This window comes from Lolium rigidum, chromosome 3, assembly GCF_022539505.1.
Source record: "Lolium rigidum isolate FL_2022 chromosome 3, APGP_CSIRO_Lrig_0.1, whole genome shotgun sequence".
Lineage (NCBI taxonomy): Eukaryota > Viridiplantae > Streptophyta > Magnoliopsida > Poales > Poaceae > Lolium > Lolium rigidum.
The window spans coordinates 214,823,663-214,832,898 of record NC_061510.1 but is presented as its reverse complement, the minus strand read 5'-3'; the positions used below and the strand labels follow the sequence as shown (position 1 = coordinate 214,832,898).

General features: G+C 47.3%; 1 non-coding gene across 1 annotated transcript; it reads left to right on the top strand.

Moving 5' to 3' along the window:
* The first annotated feature begins 7,232 nt into the window (after nucleotides 1-7,232).
* On the top strand, nucleotides 7,233-7,319 carry TRNAY-GUA. The gene is given in 2 exon segments: nucleotides 7,233-7,269; nucleotides 7,284-7,319. It is a non-coding gene; the product is annotated as a tRNA-Tyr (tRNA).
* Nucleotides 7,320-9,236: the final 1,917 nt, after the last annotated feature.

Sequence of the window (9,236 nt, the reverse complement as noted above, 5' to 3'; positions counted from 1 at the left end):
TTGTGGCAAATTTTTAGTCGCTGACTTGTTTATATTGTTATGTTACACGCCTTTTTCCTGTAGAGTTTTGTTTCTTATGAGAGGTTCTGTTGCTCCTCCTCAGCACCATTGTTTTCCGTATGCTTGCATCTAAGTCTCTATGGACTAAAATCAGTTGAGTCCGTTTATTACCATATTAGTTGCTTTCATTCAAACACGTTGCACCGGGATCTTAAGCCTGAAAACTTCCTGTACGCCAATCCATCTGATGTCTCCCCTCTCAAGGTCATCGGCGTTGGCTTCTCCGTGTGCTTCAAGCCAGGTATCAACTCCTGAGCTTCTCTATGATTTCATTGGCAACATATCACAACAATAGTAGAAAATATGCCTTTTGTCCAACACCCTGAGATCATTAGTCCCGGTTTTAAAACGAGTCGGAACCAGTGGGGGGTATTGGTCCCGGTTCGACCAGCGCGGGGCGACCCCACCCTCTAGTCCCGGTTCATTTGGGGTGTTTGGTCCCGATATGTAATACAAACCAGGACCAAAGGGCCTGTAGCAGGGCGTGGCAGGCCTCGAAACCCTTTGGTCCCGGTTGGTAGGCCTACCTTTTGGTCCCGGTTTGCCTTACCAACCGGGACCAAGTGTCCATCTGCCTACATATACCTTGCCCCTGCCCAAGTGGATTTTCCACTTCTTAGCACAAGAGAGGTGTATGTTGCTTTGTCCTCTTCATATGCACAAGAGGTGTTCGATGAAATGCTAAGAGATTTTGCCACTTGGGTTCACACAAAATAAGTCACACTTAACTGTTTTTTTTCTTCTCCATCGAGGTTAACAACTTTATCCTTTCATCTGTCATTGATAAAATACATGTGTATATATATATATACATCGTTTCACTAATCATGGTGTTCTGTAATGATTTTTAATAAGCTTAATTATATCATGCAGATGAATCGGCAATTGATGTACATTGATCGACGCTTTGACGAGTTCACTTTGGGCCTGAGAAATTTTATCGTCGTGGCTGAGGCAAACAAACATGATGGCTTTATGTATTGTCCATGTGTTGACTGTAAGAATGTCGTAAATTACTCTTCCTCCAGTACAATTGTTGGACCAAGCACGGAGAAAGAGGGTTATGAGGAAGAAAATGAAGAAGAAGAGGATGATGACAACTATCACATGTTCCCTGAATACGGTGATACTGCAAAGGGGGTTGTTTTCCATTAGAAGGCAACGAAGACAATGAAGCAGAAGATCAAGAGGCACCAGATGAGCCTGCTGATGATCTTGGTAGGGCCATTGTTGATGCAAGGAGAGAATGTGAAGTTGAAAAGGAAAGGTTAAACTTCGCCAATATGTTAGAGGATCACAACAAATTATTATACCCAACTTGCGAAGATGGCCAGAAAAAGCTAGGTAGCACACTGAAATTGTTGCAATGGAAGGTAGAGAACGGTATCACTGACTCAGGATTTGAAAAGTTGCCGAAAATAATTAAGAATCAGCTTCCAAGGGGTAACGAATTGTTGCAATGGAAAGCAGAGAACGGTATTCATTGACTCAAACACCATTCATGAAGTTACGGTTCTTACAATACGGCAAGGACACAGAGGACAACTTGCTAATATTTTTACAGAAGCAAGCAAGCAAAGAGGAAATAATATTTCGTTACAACTTTGAGTGAGTGTTATAACTGTCTGGCATACATTCGATTTTGCTTACTCGATGTGAAGCAGTCTAAATAATCCGGCGAGTTATGCGTGTGCAGCTTCCACTATATTTTCCTAATCATTCAGCTTAACAAAGGAGTAGTACTTGTCATGAACTCAAAACGTATAGACCATGGGGAATGGGCGAACATGATTGCCCTGCTCCAGAGGTAATTTCAATCAATAACGTATCGACATCTTCATCTGTTCTTATTTGATGATATCATCAACTAATCAATAACTCATATACTCATTTTTTCTTTGCCGGGTAGGACTTGAAAACGGTCCATCAATACTGTTCCGGGTAAATGGAAACCGGAGCTTACATTTAAAGATCGCCTGTAAGTAGTACTATATAGCTATGTCCGCGAATCTCTTTGATATTTTGTTTCAATAACATGCTTGATTATTAGTTTGATCGAACTATTTTTTCGTAAAGTGTTTGAAGCAGGAACCCGAAAATAACTTATGCGGATACTACGTCTGCGAGTTCATTTGCGAGATGACTTGTCACATGGACCCGGACTATACAAGCAATTCGTGTACGTGAACAATATTTCACAATATATTGATCTTTTTTTTAATTTAGATGGAACGCCTGCAGGACTCTCTCCTAACGGAGGATCGCATACGAGCAATTCAAGAGAAACTTACAGGATTCTTTCTTAGCGAGGTCATAACTCGAACTGAAGAATACCATCGAGAGTTCATAGATCTTGATCGACGTTAAGCATATATGAGATAGATATAGTAAAGAGGTCCAACTTTATATTATAAACATGCATTACGTGTACTGTATTTCATGACGATGTCTATATATTCATGACGATATTTGTGGTTTCTTGAAAGATGTATGCATTGCAGAATTGAATGAATAATATAAAACTCTGAAACTCTGCCGCGACAAAGAAACGCTGCTCCACACTAAACCTCTGTCGCGGCAGAGAAACGGTCATTTCTCTGCCGCAGCAGACAATCTATAATCCTGGTTTGTCTGACGAACCGGGACCAAAAGGTTGAGCCACGAGCTTCCTAGCCGCACCACGTGGCGGGGCCTTTGGTCCCGGTATACATTTGAACCGGGACTAAAGGGTTGACCCTTTAGTCCTGACTGTCCAGTCTCAGTTGCAAAATCGGGACTGAAGGCCCTAATAAATCGGGACCGACGCCCTATTTTCTACTAGTGCAAACATCATATATATGTGTTTGTTTTTTCTCAGGTGAAAGATTCAGCGAGATCGTCGGGTCTCCCTACTACATGGCGCCTGAAGTCCTTAAGAGAAACTATGGACAAGAAATCGAAATCTGGAGTGCATGGGTCATTCATACTGTACATCTTGCTATGCGGTGTCCCTCCATTCTGGGCCGGTAAGTTCAGAATTCATTCATATTGGCAAATTGTGTTCATGCTCACAAACTGACCAAGTTCAGTTTTGATCTTTCCGCAGATCGAGACGGACAAGGGCATCGCGCAGGCCATCATCCGGTCATTCGTCGACTTGAAGCGCGAGCCTTGGCCCAAGGTGTCGGACAATGCCAAGGATCTCGTTAGCAAGATGCTTGACAACAATCCTTACGCTAGGTTAACGGCTCAGCAGGTTCTAGCTACTGTCAGAACGCACACTGTATATCCGTGGGTTTCTTTCTAGATTTTTGGTGCATTTCCAATTGCTACAAGAAACAAAGTCAAACTGTAAACATAGATTACATAGACAAAGAGTACGGTGCCTACAACTATGCCTATGCTTAGCTGAAACTTCACCAAGATACATGTCTCTAACTTATCTCAAACTAGACAAAAAGAAAGTGTGAACTTGTCTTTGACTTACATTATTTCAGTTAAGAATAGGCAAATATACATCAGAATCGCCAGTAACCCCGATCAATAAATTCAACAATGCATTCTGTTTCTAAAACATGCAGAATTCACAACTTCATTATGAGTTATAATGTTTACAACTTACATGGTCACACAAAGAATGGCCATAAGACCAGAATAACTAACCAAGCCATTGGCGCCAATGATCTAATCGTCAGTAAGATGTAACTGCTGCAAAATTACAGGGGTGACATACATGTTCATGGACTGAGAGGCGAATTGAGCACCTCAACAAAACGTAGTAGGAACTAAAGATATCTCAGCATCCCAATGAATTGAGCACGCCATCGAGAGTGATGTGGGGGTCGTCGAAAAACACCGTTTGCACCAACTTGTCGAGCTCTCGTCGAGCTGCCTCCCTCTGCTGCCTGTAGACGTTTTGCTGCCGCCTGTCCAGAGCTTGGCGAGCAGCGACGAGGGCCGCACGTAGCGAGTCCTGCGGGGCGAAGGGATCCTGATGGTTCTTCGTCGTCGCGGGCGCCGGCGGCGGGATGCTCTTAGCGACAGCCGCTTGGACGCGCTCGCCGGCCTCCTGCTTCGTCTTGATCACGTCGCTGCGGAGAACGCTACCGGCCTTGGCCTTGTCCTTGAGGCCCGACGCTTGCACCGCCGGCCTGGTCCTGGTGCACGGGATTTTCTCGCTGGCCTTTTGCTTCGTGATCACGCGGTGCCCGACGGTGCGAGCGCTGACCTGGGCCGTTGACGACGGCTCGATCTTCTTGCAGCAAATCCTCTCGCCGGTGTTCTCCTTCAGTACCACTTCGTGCGCGTCGCCACTGGTGGTCGGCCGGGACGCGTTCACGAACGGCCTAATCCTGGCGCAAGAAAGGTGCGCGACCGGAAGAGAAGCCACACTCCCGACGGCCCGCTTCTTGCTCGCGCGGGAGTCGTCGTCATCACCTCCCTGGCGCTGGCGGCGTCGGCGCTTGCAGTCCCAGGCGGCGTCGGATTCCATCAAGACGCGGGAGGGGACGCGATCCGCGCGCGCCGGCGCCGGCACGCGGAGGCGGAGGGACGAAGCCGGAGAGGAACCGAGCGGCCGCGGAGCAGGACAGGGAGCCATGCTCCTATCTCTCGCTCGTCTTCTTGCTTTGCTTGCCGTATCGCTGATGGGGGGGGGGGGGGGACTGGGACTCAAGGGCTCGATCGGAAGATGTGATGTATGCAGCCGGATCGCTGTGAATTGGTTATATGGATCGCGGCGATTGCAAGGTCGGCGCTCTACTCTACTCCGGGTAGAATTCGGAGACGCGGAGCAGGATGCCACCTTTTCGCGCGCGCCACGGTTTGCAGTTGCACAGCTATCCCTGAAATTTGGAAAGTACAATGCGCGCAGGGTGTTCGACTCCGATTGCACTCTGGGTTCCATTTCTGGTTTGTGAGAGCAGCACGTCCGTTCCACGCGCGTGCTCTGAATTGCTTGCAATGCACGGCAAAGACGTTACAAAGCTAGCTAGCTAGAAGATGTCGTCGGCCGTGCTTCATTCCCATGCACCGCTCCTATTCTGGCCAGCTTCTCCGATGAAATCACTACATCTTGAAATACAATTCAACATTTAGATGTCTTAAGCAGTTACGCCTTTGTGTCAAGCTGATGCATCAAGATCGATGGTGAACTGCTTGCTATATTTCTTAGAGTGTGTCTATGTTTCAGTTGACTGAGATTTTCTTAAGTCTCAGTCACTTAGAAAAGTGCAACTGCATTTCAAAGAAAAGTGCAACTCAGTCCAGTTGCATATTTCTGGTAAAAAAATGCAATTGCACTTTTGTAACAGAAAAGTGCAACTCAAGCATTTTTTTTTTGTAAGTGACTTAGAGTTAAGAAAATCTCAGTTGAACGAGACATAGCAAAACCGTATTTCTTAATCTGATGGTGTGCTCGGAAAAAAAAAGGCTCTGATGGCATTCTGTGTGCGTGCGTGTTTTTGAGTAGAGTGTTGTTGCCAATTTGGTAAACAGTACTCCGTATTAATAATTGCATTACCACGCGTAAAGTTCAGAGTCGAGTGGAGGTATCAAGCTTGGAAAGCAAATTCGCATAGAGAAAATCTTGTGCACATCAGATCGTTTTCCGCTAATCTTATTGGCGGTAGTCTGTTAACGAGCCTTGATCGGCTGATGGCTTGGTGGTTCCTTTCGCTTATTTTTGTATTTTTGCAGCACTGCTGCTTGTGTATGTTTAGGGCGCTGCTGGCGATGCGTGAAGCTACTGAAGCAAATCCATCGCTGCCATGCTAGCTTGGGCCTTGGTGCCCTCTACCTAAGAGCAGGTCTAACAGACTCCATAAAAGGGCCAAACCCGTATAATAACCGCCGAAATACGGGTTTCGGCTCTACCGGCCGTCTAGCAGACCCCGTAAAAACGGCCCCTGCTCCGATTTTTGCTGTTTTCGATTACGGGGTGAGTCTTCGCCCCTTACTTGTACGGGGCGGGAGGCTGAATACAGGGCCAACCCCCCACTCGTGGCGCGCTGAACTTTCAGAAAATCGCGACGGTTGGAGCAGCCAGGCGCGTGTGCAGCCGATGGCGCCGGAGCCAACACCGGCGGGGAGCGCGCGAGGCGCGAGGCGCGGCGCGGTGCGAGCGGCAGCTGCGGGTGCGGCCAAGTTGGAGATGCAGGGGCGCGGACGGAGTACGGTCCCGCTCTGCAGCACGCACGCAGATCCCTCTCCCCGCCATTCCTGGACACGGAAGACTCCCCGATCGAGGGCCAGAGCCCGGTGGAGGCCGAGGCGGCGGGCGGGGCATCCCCAAGGAGGCGCGGAGGCTGCTGCACGAGCTGGCGGCGGAGTGGGCGGACGTGGCCGACTTCCGGGCGCTGGAGGTGGTGCCGCTCAAGGGACGCGCGGGCGTGGTCGGGGCGGGCAGAGCCGTGGTGGGCGGGGGCAGGCGGGGGCGGGCGGGCGGACGGGGGCGGCCGGCCCATGGCCGGTGGCAGCGGGCAGGGGCGGCGGCGGGGGGCGGCGGCCGGCCGGGACGGGCAGGGCCTGGGGGTGGCTGGAGGTGGAAGAAGGAGAGGAGGAAGAAAAAGAAAAAAAAAAGAAAAATTGATTTGGCATATGCTAAGAATATACCCTTTTACAGTTTAGGGATACGGGGTCTGCTAGCTCGGACGAGTTTTCGGCCGATCAAAATTGAATACAGGGCCCTCTACTCGCGTTTTAAGGGGCGAAAAAATACGGGGCCTGTTAGACATGCTCTAAAAGGCTCATATCGTATATGTACTCCATACGACAAGAGACTCTCATCAGCCTCTTATGTGTCTAATGCCGTGGAAAGTATAGGACTTACGCGTTGACATGGTAAATCTCTGCTGCCATCTTGTAATTTTCTTTTGCAGATTCGACTGGACAAAATAATTGTAATTTTGTGAATCCTTATTGCAACGGCAGTTCTGGTCTGCGTGCTTACGGACTACTAGCTGATTGATGTCAGAACAAAGTTGAAATTTTTGTAGAGAAAACGTGCTTGTTTGTAGTTTTGTGTGCTCTCAAAGGCGACCTGATCGAGCTTACACTTGACATTTATGCATTCTCTGAATGATCACACTACTTTCTTATTTGGATTCTGGCATAACAGAATGGCAAAGGAGAGGGGATGTTCTGCACTTCTGCTGATCGTCTATTACTCCGCCAAGTCGTCTATTGAACATCATCCGACCTTAGCTCAGTTGGTAGAGCGGAGGACTGTAGTGCGTTGCAGAAAAATCCTTAGGTCACTGGTTCGAATCCGGTAGGTCGGAAATCTTTTTCGTTTTTTTTCCAATCAAATTTCAAGTTTCGTTTTTTTTCCAATCAAGTTTCGTTTTTTTCCAATCAAATTTCAAGTTTCGTTTTTTTTTCCCAATCAAATTTCAAGTTCGTTGCTCGATATAGAGCAGTGACCGATCATTGCTTGCGAAGGGCGACGAGCAGCCATCACGAGCACCGCTTCCACGTAACAGACGGTGAAAGAACCACATGTCAAGGGTCAACTCTCCTTTAGTGGTATTCGCAAAAAAAAAACTCTCCTTTAGTGGGCAGATCTATTTCACACATCAAATAAATACTACAGACATTCTTCGTTAAAAAAAAAACTCCCTTCGGTACATGTTACTTGATATAAAAATCTCTACTACATATATGCATCGATTAGTAGACCGATTAATTTCTACTAGATGCCTGGCCATGCTGATTACCTTTAATTACTTGTGTTAATCTTTTAACCTAATTAATTGCTTTGATAGCCGGATTATTAGGAATGTTTCGGATTAACTGGTCCACTTTGGTCAATAAAGTTGCAAAATTTTCAACATAGATTGCCCGGCCAACCGCTTCCCTGTCCAAATCAAGTAGGTTTTGAAACTTCAACTTGATTCTCGCCTCCAGGAGAGCACGATTCCCGCCACCGCTGAACTATTGCTCACCGTTGCCGACCAGATCATGGATGTAAGATCTTGACTGTCTTGAGGAGCTTGTCGATGAGCTCCAAGATGCCTTCAAATAGGATAGGTGGTTGAGGTGCAAGAGGGACAATACCCTGGGGTAGGTGGTGGAAGAAGAGAAACTTCGATGGGCAAAGGAGGAGAAGCGAAAGGAAGAAAAATGGTAGTGGTTGGTGGTTCATTTGTCACAGAGGAGAAACATATATTTTTTAATGGGATTTTGGGCTCTAAAAGTAGGACAGACGTATAGAGATCCACATAATATTTGTTTTTTTCTTATATATACGGTTTTGGGTGCTCATTTGTGTAGGTTGAAATGATTAATAGCCGATCGATTATATCAGCTTTCGAAATCTGATTATTCACTACTCCCAAGCCGATCGAGGACTTAACGATTACCGATTTTCCTACCATTGCTTTTTATCTGTTTGATTCGGGTAAATTCAGTAGCCTATTCATCGTCTTGTCCAACTAAATATAGATCGACCACGGCCATGGCTAGTGCTGTTGTGGTGTACGTGTAGGCCACATCGCTCAAGGCGATGTCTGTCGCGGTGGAGTCACCGGCGGCGTGGTAGGCCATCCCTACGCCGGCGTGGATTCCCGCAGATTCATGGCGAGTTCTCTATCTCATACTGAGTGATGACGAGCTTGAGGGTTACCTTGTAGTCTAATTCGGACGGCCGAATGGGGACCTAGTGAAAGATCGAGATGTCGCCTAGAGGGGGGGGGGGGGGGAATAGGCAATTACAAATTCTTGCGGATTTGTCTTGTAAGAATGCGGAATTAAACTATCGTTTAGATTATAAGCACAAACCCTAAATATGCTAAGCTCAACTAAGTGTGACAATAGCAACTAGAGCTAAGCAAGATAGGCACAAGATATATGTAGCACAAGTGATAGCAAGATATATGTACTTCAAGCACGATGGCTATCACAAGGAAAGAGAGCTCGGGTATAGAAATAACCGAGGCACGCGGAGACGAGGATGTATTCCCGTGTTCCCTTGCTTTGCAACAAGGTACGTCACGTTTGGAGGAGTGGAGGTCCCACGAAGGATTCCCCGCGCCACGAAGGCTCACCCTATTCTCCGAACCACACCCACGAAGGATAATGGCCCTTTCCTTATGGTTAGCTTTTCCTCCGCTCCGGAGATGGCAAGCTCCACAACCACTTCACAAGCTCCACGAAGGAGAAGCCCGGGCCTCTTCACAATCTTCTTGAAGAGATCACCG